At 47.5% G+C, this 17,268-nt stretch overlaps 1 long non-coding RNA gene across 3 annotated transcripts in view; it reads right to left on the bottom strand.

The window, feature by feature from the left end:
* The window catches only part of LOC123584221, a 36,283-nt gene extending 31,166 nt beyond the window's left edge, over positions 1 to 5,117 (bottom strand). For 2 of the 3 annotated variants that reach the window (XR_006705263.1, XR_006705265.1), the window contains exon 1: positions 4,773 to 5,115. This is a non-coding gene — a long non-coding RNA (uncharacterized LOC123584221). Of the gene's footprint in view, positions 1 to 2,799; positions 2,912 to 4,772 lie in introns of all 3 variants that reach the window. The other variant, XR_006705264.1, reaches the window with a different exon arrangement.
* Positions 5,118 to 17,268: the final 12,151 nt, after the last annotated feature.

Below are 17,268 nucleotides of genomic sequence, written 5' to 3'. Positions count from 1 at the left end.
TCATTCTAGGGAAGAAAAACAACAACTAGATCTCAGGAATGGCTGTCTTTCATGACGTTAGTCTGGGCATTTGATCATGGAAACATACGCCAGACGGGTGATGGCGGACTGAATGGGCAGGGGGGCAGTGTCAGCAGCCAGTGTAGATGATTCTTTCAAGAAGCCTGGGCTGTGAAAGGAGAGAGAAAGGGAAGCTGAAGGCAGAAGTAGACAGAAATATGGGTTCGAGAACAGGGTACTATTCAGATTGGAGAGATTGACCGAGTTCAGGTAGTGATGAGAAGTACTGGTAGGCAAGAAGCTGAAGATGTGAACAAGAGAACAGAATGATTGGAGGGAGGAGGGGAGGGTGTCTGTAGGGGAGATAGGAGAGTGTCTGGAGCACAAGGAGTGTCGGCCGTGGGCAGGAGCACACCCCTTCCCTAGCACGGGAGGAGTGGAGAAGCAGAGTAGGAGATATGCTGGGGGGATTGCCAGAGATGACCTTGAGAATTTCTTGGGGCCTTAAGTTGTGTTCAGTTTTATCAATGGACAGGATGGATTCCCTGTCAATGACAGTGACAGGCAATGAAATGGAGGTTTAAACAGGGTGGATGAAAGAGGAACAGCCAGGAGGAGACACCAATAATAATGGGACAGGGGAGGCCTAGGGACATCTGGGAGGGTTTCCAGGCAGCCTTGGGAACCTAGTACTCTAATGGTCCAGACAGACTTGGCAGACAATTCCTCCAGCTATAGTCAGAGCCCAACAAAGGAGCAGGGCAGAACTGTTCCAGAAGTGGGGTTCCACCGGGTGGGTGCACAGAGAAGGATCAGTGGGCAAGGGTGATTAGAGAGAGATGCAGGTTAGCGCAAAAAATCCAACCACCACAGTCAAGTGAAGCCAACCCCTGAGTTTATAATAATCACCGTTTCAGGTTTTTAGCACAGGGGACCACGTCTCTCCTACATATAGGCTAGATTCCCTCTTCAACACAAAAAGTGTCTGGAGGCCGATGAAATAATAATGGAAAGAGCAAGAGTTTTAGAATCAGGTAGATGTAGGTTTAAAAGTATCCTTACCATTTCCCTCTCTGAGCTTGAATTTTTGGTCTACAAAATATGAAAAATACACGCTTTGCAGAATTCACAAGGATTAAATGAGATGGTTAATGCAAGGTACTCCTGCTAGGTTGTAAACTTCATCAGGTGCATGTTTTGTTACTTAATGCCTGGACTGCTGCCTTGAGCAGGTGCTTGGCACATAGCAGGCCCTCAACAAATACAAGTGTTCTCCTTCATCTGTTTGGCAATATACCTCAAAGTACCTTCTCTGTCCCTGGAGTAAGCTCCCGCTAGACCATTGATATGCCTTTCTTTGACCCAACCAATAAGTTACTTGCAATAATGAGAATGGAATACTGATCCACACTTCCTTTCATTGAGCCAGGCTGCTACTTAAACCAGTGCTTTAGGAAGGTATGTATCACCGAAGTTGAACTAAAAGACCACAGAGCTCTGGGACCACGTGGCTGCCCATCCATTCAGCAAACATGTGGCTTGATTTCTTTCTTACAGTCCTGCGGGCTCATAGATAATCCTTGATGAGGTGGAGAGAAGGTTCCCTCTTCAACGCATGCAAGGATGAGCTCTAGGAGAATGGAAGGACACAGGGACCCTTCCTTAATCAGCCACCCCAGACTCAAGATCACAAGGAAGAGTGACTCTCTGGAGACAACAGAGTATGGAATTTACATTGCCTGTTGGGGAAGTTGTCAAAAGAGCCAGAAGAAAATAAACAAACAAAGAGAGCCAATGCCACTCTTGCTAGGAGGTTTGGGCAGTAAGGGGACAGGCTGCCCAGCCCTGTGGACAGGCAGTCTGACCAGCCAGCAGGAGATACCCATGCTGCCACCAGGGGTATTTATCTGAAACATGAACCAAGAGCTGTCCCTGGATTTTTCTAAAGAAGAAATCCAGGAGCAAATCAGGCATCCAGTTGGAAGTAGAGCTCAGGTGGGCTAAGAACCCAGTGACCATGAACTGTTCCCAATTTCCACTCTCCCTTTCTTCCTTTTAGTAAGAGAATTTCTAAGTTTTAGTTGGGCATATTTAGTTGGCCTAGCTGGAGACTACATTTGCCAGACTCACCTGCAGCTAAGTGTGCCCAAGTTCTGGTCAATGAGGGATATGAGTGAAAGGGCAAAAACAGCTTCAGAGTTACAACATTTGGAAGGGGGCCGTTTGCCTGCAGGCAGGAGCAGAAAGGAGATATGATGTTGGGGAGCTGTAACTAGGCAGAAGAGGGGGACACCCTAGGGGATGGGAAGAAACACAACACAAGGAACCTGGGTTCCTGAATGACCCTGTGGAGCAGAATTGTTTACCTGTCCTGGACCGACCATCTACCTCCAAGCTAGCAGGTGAGAGAGAAATAATACACTTCTATCCTTTTTGAGCAAATGTATTTTGGGGTCCTTTTGTTACAACTTAGCCTGTCACAAAGGTACCGATAATAATAATTTTAGTACTGATAGCAATATTTACTGAAAACTTACAGCGTGCCAGGCGTTGTTCTGAACATTTTGCATGTGTTATCTCATTTAACCCACACAACACTCCCTAGATAAGGGCTGTCATACCCATTTTACAGAAAAGGAGGCACAGGGAGATTCAGTACTTTGTCTAAAGACTCACAGCTACCGAGTCGCCTAACCAGGAGTCAAGCTAGTACTCTGGACGGACATCCTACCCATGGTCACTATGCGTTTCCAAGCCTAGCTTTTTATAATTCCACGCAGTCTAAGGGACACAGCTTACTTTTATTAACTTTTCTTCACAACTGCTGCAGGACCAAGGCATTTAGTTTCTCTACTGTCGGTTTTCTCCAAGAGAGCACAGGAAGGGGGCCCAAACTATCCACCTCACGGAACTGCCGGAAGGAGAAAATGAATTCGTGCATGTTGCAGAAATGCTTTAAAAGCTAGAAAGTGTGGCATACATGAAATATTGCCTTCAGGCAGGCTGGGAAATACTTAAACCAAAATAAGAAAATGAACTCAAAAAAATTTTTTTAAATGCAAATACCATGTCGCAATTTGGCAGATAGCCTGGGAAGGCTGCGGAGTCTGTAAGGAGAGGGGTACACTTGGTTTTCTGCATCTGCCATCCTCAGCTGAAAAGGGGAGAGATTAATTGAAATTAATTGAAAGACAGCATACCTGAGTGCCTGGCACGTGCACACGCGCGCGCGCGCGCACACACACACACACACACACACACACGCACACAGGCTCAACAGAAGAGAATCCTTATGATCGAGACCAGGAGTAGCAGCAGTTTGCAATCAATGCCTGTGGGAACCCGGCAGGTAACAAGTTGGGGAGTGGGGGTGGGGAGAAGACAAAATGCTTGCGGTGTGAGTGGGGACCTTGGCGAACAGGTGCAGCTCCAGCTTCAGCTGCCCTTCTGCAGTTTAAGCCTGGTGTGCAAACCTTTCAGAGTCACGCGTGAAATCTCCCCACTTTCCAAGGGTGCTCAGATTAATAAATAAAACATGTCAGGGGCCAGCAATTGATCTCTGGGATCTAGCCCCCGCAGCCAGAAGTCACATTTGGCTCTTGAAGATGCTTCATCGTTATTATGGACAAGCTACCATTCGGCTTCCTCTCCGCGAACCCCGTCCTGCCCTGCCCTGCTCACCCCATGCCACCTTCCTCTTCCTGCTTCCTCATCTTCACTCCACCCACCGGTAAAGCCAACTTTCTCTTTGCTCCCTACTCTTGGACCTCCCCTTCCCTTCCTTTTAGCTTGTACCCAGTTATCTTGAAGACACAAAGTAGCTTCCCTCCTCTGCGTGCCAATCAATGCCAACCTTCTCTCTGCCAACATAATCTCAACCTGCTACCCGCTCCCAACGCATGATAATTTTCGCATACATTCTCAGGCAGTAAGGTGGATTATAGTTAGCTCTCAATTGTCTGTAATGGAGGAGGGGGCAGGGCAGCACAGATGACACGAGAGAAGAGACACCCAGAAGTCACAAGGCTTTGCCTTTAGCATTTGGTGGCACACACGGGTCAGGGGCATGCCACCGTAGTCACCTGTGCCAATTGGTCCTGCCCCCTCCCAGTGGAGACTGAGTCAAGCGGACTCAAGGCCTGGCGAAAGTCTTGAATAGGATTAACAGAGCTCTGCCTCCAGCCAAGGTGGAGGTGATGTCCTGGCTGCTGTCTCCCCTCCACCTTTCCCTCCTCGAAGTCCCTGACTATACCCTGCCGGTGCCCGGGGAAACTTGGGACGCCGACTGCCCTGCATCTGTCACAGCCCCCACAGCCACCCCCATTTTGGCCATTAGCTTCATTGCCTTGTTCCAGGCAAGCTGGTGGCCCAAAGACCGACAGTTAAACTGACAGGTTTCAATTTCACTTTCTCTGCTTTCACGACGGGACCAAGGCGTTCTCAGGACAAGGACACGGACCTCAAGGCCCCTGCAGGTGGAGGGACAGTGTGCAGAAACACCACTCACACCTGAGGTGTGGGCAGTCATCAGGTGCTACCTGACCTGTGCTGAGCCCTGAAGTTCAGAGCCCCCATCCCCCATCCCCCAACCCTGGAGAAAGAATTTCAGGGAATTTTCTGTCCTGTTCACTGGCTTGGCCAGGCTGTCCCTGGGTGGGCTGTGGGCAGAGCCTGCCCCTTAGCTGCAGGGGTGTGTGTGTGCGTGTGTGTGTGCGCGTGTGTGTGGTGTCCTGGGGGAGGGGCCGTGCGGTGTTCGTGCCCTCCTGACTTACTGTTTGTTTGGGACGTCTGGACTAGGGCTACAAACAGTTCCTCTCTTTGTTTCCACGGCCTCGCAGAATGTGTGCTTCCCCCAAAAGGCATAAAGGTCCCCTTTCTTCGGCTTGCCGGCGCCACCGCCGCTGGGGCCGGCCTGCGGGGCTCGGGTCTGCAAGCCCAGGCCGGGCCCAGCGCTGACTGTCGCCGCCTGCAGCCTGTGCTCACGTGGCCCGTGCAAGATGGCAGGCGGCCTCCCGGGGCCTCCGTGGCTGGCAGCCAGCTCCCCTTCTTAAAGCTGCAGAGCCTCCGGGGGCCGGGAGCCCAGTTCCCCCCACCCCTCCCCCTCCCCTCCCCCCTCCTTCCTGCAGGAGTCAGCCTGACCTCCCTGGAAAGGGGGACGCGTCACGCAAGGGCTTGGGGGAACTTTGAAAAAATCCTGATGCCTGAGCGGCAGCCCCAGAAATTCTGCAGTCCTTCATCCAGGGGTACAGTCCACCCAGGAGAGTCTCATATGCAGCTGGTCCCGGGAGTGACCTTAGAGCTTCTCTAACTTCAGTGTGCTCAGGAATCACCCTGGAGGATCCTGTTGAGATGCAGATTCCGTTCTGGAAGGTGTAGGACCAAGGTTCTGCATTTCCAGCAAATTCCCGGGAGATACGGTTGATTCTGCTCCCCAGACCACGCGGAATAGCAGCGGTGATGGTTATGATGACGTTTTGGGGGTGATGATGGGTTCGGAGCTGACGGCCAAGAAAGAATTCTTGAAGATGTCTTTGGTGCAAAAAAGGTGACTTTGTTAAAGCGCACGGGCAGGAGGACCTTGGGCAGAAAGAGCTGCACTGGGGTTGTGAGGAATGACTGGCTATGTACTATAGAGTTGGGGAGGTAAGGTCAAAAGGGAAGTTTCCAAAGAGATGTTCCTGTGCTGAAAAAGATTCACAGGATACTGGAGGCCTAGCTATTGTCAAGCTAAAGTTGTTTTCCCTCTAGCAAAGCATTAATATTAAGACGCTGGGGGGTTCCTGGGGAAATGTTTTCTCTGTATTTGCCTCAAGTATTTGTTAATGGGCTGCAGGTTATAAGGAAATTTAATTTTACCTGCCATTTCTTTCTTGCCTTTGTTCCCCATATCACTGAGGAGGAGATGTTGGGGCTCAGGAAACTGAGCCTACCAGTTTCTAGAGATTAAGCAATTGATAAGGTTGCCTTTTTCTTGTAATTTACTAAGATATTTGTGAACTGATGGAGACTCATGTCCTGCATGACTGTGATCTCTATCAGTTAACCTTTTGTTTTCTTTCCTTTCCTTTGGTCTTGGGGCAGCCGGGAGTGCCTGAGAGAGGTCACACACATCCCACCTATATTTGTACTTTGCCCTCAGCCTGCTTTATGGTCCCTCATCAGTGGGATCTGCATCCTGCCACCCATGCCTGGAGGCCTTGGTAAGATTCTAGGTCTCATCACTCATCCTGATCAGCTGTTGTGAGGGTTAACTGAGATAAGCATGAGGCCCCAGAGCAGCGCTCAGGCCTCAGAAATGCTCAGTAGATGTTGGTTCTTAGGATTTTCAGCTGGATGCCTCCTTCAAGGGTAGAACAGGATCTGCTTTCTTCCCTGGCTTCAAAGCCCTCAGAATTTCTCTTTTGCCCCAGGGTTGAGCCCAAACACCACATGAGTTCCCCTCTCCGAGTGATCCCTGCCCACATCTGTGGCTTCCCTGCCTCTGCCTCTCACACATCTCCACACCCCCACCTCAAATCCCAAGTCACACACGTAAGCCAACTACAGGTCCTTCCTTTCATCTTTGGGCCCTGGGGTGACCCTCCCTAGGCCTGGTTCACCCTTTCCATCCTCTGCTCCCTCTGGCTAATTTCTTCCCTTCCCTAATGACTTGGCACAGGTGTGACTTCCTTCAGATAGCCTTTCCTGGCTCCCAAGGACAGGAGGGGCACCTCTCTGGGTTCCCACGGCATGCCATCCTGCTTCTCCCAAAGCCCTGAATGTTGGGTTTTGTCAGTGTCAATTTACGGGCCTCTCTGCCTCTAACGGTTAGAAGCTCAGGGCAGTCTGAGCTCATCACTGTGTTAAATAATATTGGAATGAACGAGTGGGAGAATGATAGAATGAATGAGTTTAATGAATTGAATGAATGAACGAATGAATGAAAGTTCTCTTTTATTACAGAGTCAGAACCCCTGTGTTGTGCAATCCCACTCCCCCAGGGTGCTATCTCCGACCAGCTAGACCCTCAGGTGTAGCTCTGCAAAAGTCCATAGTGACCACGGATCCTCATCTTTCACTGACTATCTCCAGCACCAGTTTTGCCTGCAGAGCCCTGGTGGTGCTCTAATCGATGTCCTATTTCTATTTTTTTTTAATGTTTATTTATTTTTGAGAGAGAGAGAGAGAGAGAGAGTGGGCCTGAGCAGGGAAGGGGCAGAGAGAGGTTGGGGGACAGAGGATCGGAAGTGGGCTCCATGCTGACCCCAGAGAGCCGATGCGGGGCTCAAACTCACGAACCATAAGATCATGACCTGAGCCCAAGTTGGACAATTAACGGACTGAGCCACCCAGGCGCCCTGATGTCCTATTTCTAGAGAATGAAATGAAGTAAAAGGTAGTTGTTACGTTGGTCATAGGTCACAGAGGAGCCAGATCCCATGTATTTATTATGTTAAACTTTATTAGACACTAGGCAAAAAATGGAAATAACCCAAGTGTCCACCAACAGATGAGTGGATAAACAACATGGGGCATATATACACACAATGGGATCTACAAAAAGGGATGAAAGTCTAATATATGCTACCATATGGATCAACCTTCAAGACGTTATGCTAAGTGAAATTAAGTCAGACATCAAAGGACAAATATTATCTGATTCTACTTATATGAGGTACTTAGAATAGTCAAATTCATAGAGTTAGAAAATAGATTAGTGGTTACCAGAGACTGGAGGAGAGGATAATGGGGAGCTACTACTGTTTAATGGGTACAGAGCTTCTGTTTCGGATGATGAAAAAGATCTGAAAATGGATAGTGCCAAAGATTGCACGACACTGTGAATGTATGTGATGCCACAGAATTGTATGCTTAAAAATGGTTAAAAGGGTAAAATTTACGTATATCTAGTTTACCAAACACACACAAAAAGCTTTATTAGAAACCTAAATTATGGCAACATCCTAACATGCATCCCTCAAGGGATGACTATTATTTTATTTTTTATGAAATTTTTTATTAAAAAATTTCTTTTAATGTTTATTTTTGAGAGAGACAGAGTGCAAGCAGGGGAGGGGCAGAGAGACAGGGAGACACAGTATCTGAAGCAGGTTCCAGGCTCTGAGTCGTCAGCACAGAGCCTGACATGGGGCTCGAACCCACAAACCATGAGATCATGACCTGAGCCGAAGTCTGTCACTTAACTGACTGAGCGACCCAGGTGCCCCAATTTTTTATTATTTTTTAAATGTTTATTTATTTTTGAGAGAAGGAGAGAGAGTGCAAACAGGCGGGGAGCAGGGAGAGAGGAAATCTGAAGCAGGCTTTGTGCTATCAACGGAGAGCCCAACGCGGGGCTCGAACTCACGAACCATGAGATCATGACCTGATGCTTAACCGACTGAGCCGCCCAGGTGCCCCAAAGGGTGACTATTTATAAAGAAGCAAAGTTTCAGGGCCTAAAACATACCCCAGCCTTTTCTTTCCATTTTCCCTTGAGGCTTAAAACTGAAATGGAGAGCCCCAGAAGGCTAAACAGTGCGGACTACCAGAAGTACAAGGAATGTCAAATATTTACAGTTGGTTTCTTCAGTGGGTGAGATCCAGGCAAAACTGCTGGGGGAGGGAAATATTACAATATTCCGATAGCTCAGTGCATGCTTTGGAAAAGAAGCAGTTGCTTGTGTCAAAAGCATTTAGAAATATAATCAAGCTATTGTTTGTAATTGCTTAGCTAAAATGAGTTCCCCTCAAAAAAGAAAAAAAAAAAAAAAAATTAAACCCAGGTGACTATTGTATGCCGGGTAATTGAAGCTATTTCAAAGTTAAGAAAAGGGAAGGCAATTGAATGGATTTAGTGGGTGATAGAAAAAGAATTCAAGGCTGCTTTTTGCAGCCTGAATTAGATGTGAAGCTTCCAGAAGTGGCTGTCCCTGACAGTGGGGAGGCTGAGGGATTAGTCCTCAAAAGTTGATTTGGCCTCTGCTTGGAATTGAGCTTTCTGCCAACTGCTGAAGAGAGATCAAAGTCCATGTGTTGTTTTGACTCCACGGAAACCTCAAGGAGAAACCACAAGCCATCGGCCCGCAGCCAGCACCCCTCAGCAGCCCAGGAAGTATCCGTTAGGCAGGAAAGATCCTAGTCCCCGTCTGCGGAGTCCACAGAGGTAGCTGGGAAGGGCTTGGATTCTGGTTTCCAGCTGTCTTCCGTTCGGGCTGGGTCTCTAGCTGGGTCTCTGCCTTCGCGGACTTCATACAACTTCCCCTTTCTGCAGAGCACGTTTGCACCTCTGATCTCCAGTCTGCTTGACCTCTCGAGGAGAAAACAGGGAGGGAGGTGACTGTAACAGTTTGTGCCTTACAGCTGGCAGGTGAGACTCCCAGAGTATAGGGGAGCTGAGATGTGAAGACCTCCAGGCGTCAGAGGGAGGGACACGGGGGTGGACTTAATCACTTCCCTTATCCGCAGATCTCAAATCAAACTTTATTTCCTCCAGAAGTCTCCTTGACCCCCTAGGCCAAGCTGGCACCTCCTGTTATATAAGTTCTCATAACTGCCAAATATTTCCTTCAAAACACTCATTACCTTAGGGAGCTCTAAATCCGTAAGATTATTTGATCGTCTGATTCTCCCACTAGATCTTAAGCTGCACGAGAGTAGGACGCATGCCTGTTTTGCTGGCTGCCATGTCTCCTATTCTTAACAGTGACCGGCAGAGAGTAGATGTTCAATAAATGCTTGTTGACTGAGTCGGTCAAAAGGAGCCAGAGGAGATGGAAAGGGAGTTCTGAAATAATTTCCCTGGGGTCCTGAAATTCAACTTGCACCCATGTTATTGCACTTTATTCCAAAATGAGGCTGGAACAGCTTACCATTTCCAACCATGGCAGCAATTATATTAACCATTTATTGAGTTCTTACTGTATGCCATGTTCCTATTTCATCTCATTCGGGGGTTTGTCTCATTTGATCCTGACAACTAGGCTCTGGGGTCGGCACTATTGTTATTCCCGCACCGAAGATGAAAACACCAAAGCTCTGAGAAACTGGCTGAGCGTCTTGCCCACGGTCACACAAACATGTGGCAGAGTGGGGTTTTGACTATTGTTGGGTTTCGTCTCACAAACTCCATGGAGGGTCTGGGGCTCAGAGAGGTTAAGCAATATGCGTGAGGCTACCCAGCTAGGAAGCCACGGAGTCAGGTTTCAAACCGGACTCTGATTCCAAAAGACCACTCTCCAAAAGAAAGTCTTCATGGCCCAGTGAAAAATGTCATTTTAGAAAATGGCTAGAGATGTCTGAGCAAGTGAGGCCACCAGGGTGAACCGGAACCGGCAATTTCATTTCCGCTGAACAGAAGACTGGAAGTTCCTGCTGAAGGGTCTGGCCTCCCAACTCCAGCTTGGTACCGACCGCACATTCCTGTCTGCCTCTGTCTCCGGGAATTACCTTTCCTCTGAGTTTCCCCAGCCTGCGGCCACTACCTCACATTGAACCCTTTATCTGGGACCAAAGCCTGGGCGGGGGGAGGGTTTCCTGTGACCTCCCAGTAAATCTCCCTGCCTTCACAGTGCCCGCCTGGCACTCAGTCAGCCCCTCTCCACTGCAGTGCCAGGGCCCCACGCAGCTGGGAGTTCCCGAAAGGCTAAGCAACCTTGTCCCCTGTCTTAGGAACAGAGCGGCTCTTGAGTTCATTCTGCTGGCAGAGCAGAGGGAAATCACGGCCCCTGTTGGAAAGGGGCCCACCCGACGGGAGATTCCATAAGCACGGCTGAGCTAGCGGCACAAGGGACCCATGGTTTTTAGAGTTCTCAAAAGTACGTTGCTCGGCCACAAATAATGCCATTGTCACAGCAGAACTTCCTGTTTTGCACAAATCGACCATATTAAAAACAGAAAGAGGCAAGAGGCTGGCATTCATTGTGTCTGCTCAGTTGTTTGGGAGATGTTGACTTCTGGGGGTGGTTTAGGGGCAGGCAAAAATACGTGAGGGGCACAGGGCCACCAAGCCTCCTTTCTGCTGCCTACTCTTCCAGCAGCCCCGGGCCTGACTGTCACAATACATTTCCTGACTGGTCCCGGTGCTGGGCTCATTCCCCTTCGGTCTCCACACGGCTTCTAGACCAACAGTCCCCAGGTGGTATTTTCGGTCACATCATCTATTTGCTCAAGACCCTCTAGTGGCCTTTCCAAAGACCACAGAGGAACTTCTGAAGACTTAGCAAAGCATCCGAAGCCCTCCTCTGGTGACTATGACCACATTTACACAGACCCTGCTTCCGGGGCTGAAACCAGGGTGAAACCAGTGTGCAATTGAAGAGGGCACCAAAGAACTCAGTAACCAATAGTACCGATCTTAAAAAATCAAAATGAATGCCAAAACCCCCCCCGCGATGAACAAAATACCAAAATTTCACATAAGGACAGGGTCGGGCCCTGTACTTGTAGCAGCCCCTCAGGGGCCTGTTCCCTGTCTCCCACCCTCCCCCACCCGGTTCCTGACCTGCTTTACTTTTTCATGGCATTTCTCACCATCTGATGCATCATTTTGTTTACTTCTCGCCCGTTCCTGTACTAGAATCTAAGCCTCATGAGAGCAGGGCCTGATGACCCATGGCTGACTCCCAGAGTCCGGAACGGGGCCTGGTGTGTGGCACATATTCAATTATGTTTGTCAAATTAAATCTCTTTAGTCTAACTCCTATGTGCAGCCTCAACACATAAAGCAGATAAATGAAGATTTTAGTTAGTATGAAATACTTTTCTACATTTAAATTTATATAATTACTTAGGCAGCTGAAGGAAATATGTTCACTTGAGCATAAAAATTTGAAAATTGATGTTAGGGACATTTGGCCTCACCACACAGCATCCTCATTTTGTTTTATTTTGTTTTTAATGTGTATTTCTTTTGGGAGAGAGAGCGAGAGCGCATAAGGAAGCGTGAGTGGGGGAGGGGGAGATAGGGAGAGAGAGAGAGAATCCCAAAGAGGCTTTATGCTGTCAGTGCAGAGCCTGGCACGGGGCTCGATCCAGTGAACCATGAGATCATGACCTGAGCCGAAATCAAGAGTAGGTCACTCAACTGTGTGAGCCACCCAGGTGCCCCTCTTATTTTACTTCATATTGCATTTTCTTGGTACAATCTCAAGAGAATCTTGACTGGCCAAGATAAGCAGTTGAAATTGTAACTATTAAAAAACAACAAACTTTATGCGGCGCCTGGGTGGCGCAGTCGGTTAAGCGTCCGACTTCAGCCAGGTCACGATCTCGCGGTCCGGGAGTTCGAGTCGCGTCAGGCTCTGGGCTGATGGCTCAGAGCCTGGAGCCTGTTTCCGATTCTGTGTCTCCCTCTCTCTCTGCCCCTCCCCCGTTCATGCTCTGTCTCTCTCTGTCCCAAAAATAAATAAACGTTGAAAAAAAAAATTAAAAAAAAAAAAAAAAACAACAAACTTTAAATGGGTGAATTGTATGGTATGTGAATTATATCTCCAATAAAGCTGTTAAACAAAACAAAATTGTTCCCCTTGCAAATCTCTAGATGAATGAAGATTTTGTTTTACGAAATAGAGGTGGAAGGAGACACTTCCCCACAGTCTGGATGAAAATCTATCAACCTGAAACCAGGCTTACTGTGTCGATGCTCTCTACCATCTTGAAATTTAGCCTGTAACCTGTCATAAGTATGTTCTTATTTATTACAATTAAAAAAAATTTTTTTAGTGTTTATTTTTGAGAGGGAGAGAGTGCATGCAGGGAAGGGACAGAAAGAGAGAGGGAGACACAGAATCTGAAGCAGGCTCCAGGCTCTGAGCTGTCAGCACGCAGCCTGACACAGGGCTCACACTCATGGACTGTGAGATCATGTCCTGTACTGAAGTCAGATGCTTAACCGACTGAGTGAGCCACCCAGGCACCCCTATTATAATTTTTAAATAGTTTTTTTAAACTTTTTATTAAAAAACTTTTTTTTTAGTGTTTATTTATTTTTGAAGGAGAGAGAGAGAGACAGAGTGTGAGTGGGGAGGGGCAGAGAGAGAGGGGGACACAGAACCCGAAGCAGGCTCCAGGCTCTAAGCTGTCAGCACAGAGCCCGACGCGGGGCTTGAACTCACAAACCGCGAGATCACGACCTGAGCCGAAGTCGGACGCTCAACCGACGGAGCCACCCAGGCGCCCCTAAAATAGTTTAAAATAGGGGTGCCTGGCTGGCTCGGTCAGTAGAGCATGTGACTCTTGATCTTGGGGTTATGAGTTCAAGCCCCGTGTTAAGTGTAGAGATTACTTAAAAATAAATTAATAAAAAAAATCCTAAAACAACTTTTTAAAAAACTTAATAAATTTTACTAAAATCTTATCATTAATTTAATAAAATAAAATAGTTCAAAATACACCTCAAAACAGAAATTTGAATACTGAATCTCTAGTTTTAGCTGTGCACCTAAAACCTAATATTATGTGTCAATTATACCTCAATAAAAAAAATAGAGATTTGAATTCAAAAATTTGAGGACCCACCTACTTGAAGTGTCCCTGATGAACAGGTTTCTGAAAATCACTGTCTTCCAGTAGTTGGGCACCCATCGTATGCCAGCCATTACTTCCTTGTATTTTCTGGGTTTCTGTCCTGTGTACTCCCGGCAAATAAGCTCTCTGGGGCAGGAATTTCCAGCTGTGCCTGGCACACAGCTCATGCTCAAGCAGTGTTTTTGTTTCGTTTTGTTTTTAATTGGCTTGACCCATCTTGATTTGATCTGGTGAGTCCTCAGTGTCTATCTGTTTTGGGGCTCTCCGGTAAAAACTAAAAAGACATGCAGTTTTCATGTCAAAGAGTCGTAAACACCAATAATAACAATTAACATGCGTTTAAACTCTCTGTTGTGAGATTTACTTGGTTTTCTCCATTCGGTGATTACAACTCTGTGCACTAAGTGCTATTCTTATCCCCATTTTACTGAAGAAGAAACAAAGGCTGCCAAGTTTCTGAGAAGAAATTGTTACTACGGTCACACAGCTGGGAAGCTGAGAGCTGGCACTCAAACCAGACAGGCTGGCACCAGAGCCAGCGTGCAAATGATAGGAAGTCACTGGATGGGCCAATAGGAAGAGAAGGGAAAGAGAAATACAAGAAGAAAGCCCAGAACTGAGTCAGGTGGAGGAGGAACATGCAAAAGAATGGCCCAAAATATAGGTGAAAACCAAGAAAGAGAAGCATCACAGAGTTCAAGGGAAAATGGCTGAGTGTGTCGAGCATGGAAAATAGTTTCTCAGACTTAGGCATCATGGGAACTCTTGGAAATCAAGAGTTGGAAATCAAGAGCTGGAGAACAAGAGCCCGACGAGGGGCTCGAACTCACGAACTGTGAGATCGTGACTTGAGCTGAGCTGAAGTTGAACGTTCAACTGACTGAGCCACCCAGGTGCCCCTATGGCTAGATAATTGTGTGCTGTGGGGGCTGTCCTGTGCATTGTAGATCGTTAAGCAGCATCTCTGGACTCCACCTGCTAGGTGCCAGTGGACCCCTCCCCTGAGTCATGAGGACCAAAAATGTTTCCAGACAGTGCCAAGTGTCTCATGGGGACAGAAGCTGGATTGGAGTGAGGAGAGGAGAGAACAGGAGGTGCGAGGGGAGATCCAGAAACGAGGGAGGAGGCAGGGCCAAGGGGGACATCTGTTGTTGTCTTTAAAACCCATATATACTTAAGGGTTTTATATAGATGTGTATGTATATATACATGCAGATGTGTATACATATATGTATACGTGTATACACATATGTATACATAACACATACATCTACACGTAGGAGTTATTTTTACATGTATATTATGCTTTAACATATGCACATGTATTTTATATTAATACTATATGTTAAAGTTTTAAAACTCTTTATGTACATATAAGAGAGAGCAGAGAAAGTCTATAGGTTGGTCCAGGGGAGAGTGAAAATTTTCAGATGAAGGAGAGCGGGGGGGTGGGGGGGGAGAGGAGATATGATTTTCTGGGATAGACAAGAAGGAGTAGGATCCAGGCCACGAGCTGAGGGGTTTGCCTTTGAAAGGAGTGGGGACACTTGCTCCAGTGTAAGAGAAGAAAGAGAGGCCTGTTGCAGAAGTAGATGTAGGAAGGTGTGTGCATTTGGTGGCGGCAAGAGGAGGGAGTTCCCATCTGTTGGCTTCTATTTTCCCAACCAAACATGCGGCTGGGTCAGCAGCAGAGCTGGGGTGGAGAGCGGGGTGGAGGAGGGAGGAAAAGGCCCAATACTTGCATTGGAGCAAAGCAAGCCAAAAGGAGAAGAGGCAGTGTTGATAGCCCATTTGCAGTCTGAGACCAGGAGTTTGGACTGAAGCCAGCCCATGGTGGTGTAAGGATTTTCTCCAGTAACCTCATCTGTGCTGGTGTCAGCGTGGAGCAGGAGGATGAGGCCTCTGGTCCCTGGCAGTAGCTCCCCCAGGCAGCGTTCCGGAGCCAAGCCTCAACATTTGGTTGTTCTTCCTTTAGCCAGAGGGAAATGTGCACCTTCAAGATCAAGAACTGGGGTGGGGTTGCACAGCACCCTTTCGTCCCCAGGAGCAGGTGCACAAATCTCCCAGCCCGTCCCCCGTCCTCCAAGTCCACATTTTGTGCATGCACCTGTGAGCCCTGACTCTACTCCACTGAGCTGCAGCCAAAGTCCACTGACCTTCCACCTCCTGCCAGTGATGCCCCTGCTCCTCTGCAAGTCATGTCTGCCCCCCACTTCCAAGGACACCTTCCTTTTGGCTACTGTTCCCAGTCCCAGTGAGAGGGACAGCAAATATGACCAATGATTCTATGTAGGAATCAACATGCAAAATTCTATACCTTATGATCAGCTCGTCTTCAAATGAAGCAAGTCTTCCAGTAGACACGAGACAAAAGGAAATTCCAATGAGAGAAATTTCAATTCCCCCCAACACCTCCTTCTGGAATCCACCCATCTTCCCCTAGAGAGCATTCTGGAATGCTGATCACTTTTTTTGGAGCCAGGAAGTCAAATTAGAAAAACGATCTCTGGCAGCTTATTTTGACTTGATTCAAGAATGATTCAATAAGCCAACTTTATGGTTTCTGTGACATTTGGAACACCCATGATGTCAGGATATTACCCCCAAACCAGGGAGTGGATGGTTTTCACTGTCCTGGTCAAATCATTGTAAGGGCATAGGAAATGTTGGCTCTCTGAAGATCTCCACAGTGTGACTGCTGACCAAGCTACTGGCAAGGGACAGCCTAACATCATACAGGGGTTCTCAAATGTGAACAAGCATCAGAATCCCCTGGAGGGCTTCTTGATTCAGTAGACCTAGGGCATTTGCATTCCTAAGCTCCCAGAAGATGCTGCTGCTCTGGAAGCCATACTTTATAACGCCGGCATAATGGAAGAAGATAGGCATTGATTGGCGTTAGATTAGAGTTTGAATCTGGGTTTCATAGAGCTATGGAAGCCTGGGCAAGTTACTTCACTGCTCACGTATAAAATTGGGATCATACTGTGCACTTGTTTTGAAAATCAGAGAGAAATCATGTCAAGTCCAAGGCCCTTAGTAGGCAGTCAGTAAAAGAAAGTGGCAGCTATTTTTAATCACTATTCTAACACACCTGCACAACTCATAGTTATTTGGATTAGGCATTCAAGACAAGCATCGACTTGGCCTCAGAAGTCGTGAGGAGGTTACTGAATTGGTAATCTCTCCACCCTCTCTTCCTCCTCTTCTGAGCATCCAGGCACCAAAATAGCCCCCCCAACGCCCACCAATGCACTTCCAGCGATGACATTGCCAAGCGGAGGAGATAACTGATCACTTTCACATTTTGTAATATTTTAAGTACATTATCTTTAAAATCTAGGTCAGGATGAAAAATGAACTTGGGCTCATGAAATGTTAGAGCTGGGAAGAAACTTTAAAACCATCTTATTTTCTTGTTAAAGATGGGAGAGTTAAAGGTGAAGAAACTGAGACCCAGAGAGGGGCAGTGACCTGTGAAGGTGGCACAGTAAGTCAAATGGCAGGTGCAGACCTGGAAGCCAGGTATGTTGCCTGCCAGCCCTGGGCCATCACCTCCTGGTTCTCAGCCTGCGGGGTGAGCATGGAGAGAGGTCATTGAAAAAACAGCCCAATCGTGCTTTCTCCTCTAGGGTTTTGATGGTTTCCTGTCTCACATTCAGGTCCTTTATCCATTTTGAGTTTATTTTTGTGAATGGTGTGAGAAAGTGGTCTAGTTTCAACCTTCTGCATGTTGCTGTCCAGTTCTCCCAGCACCATTTG

Source organism: Leopardus geoffroyi, chromosome B3 (genome assembly GCF_018350155.1).
Source record: "Leopardus geoffroyi isolate Oge1 chromosome B3, O.geoffroyi_Oge1_pat1.0, whole genome shotgun sequence".
In the NCBI taxonomy this organism is placed as follows: domain Eukaryota; kingdom Metazoa; phylum Chordata; class Mammalia; order Carnivora; family Felidae; genus Leopardus; species Leopardus geoffroyi.
This window is presented reverse-complemented; position numbering and strand designations above follow the sequence as displayed.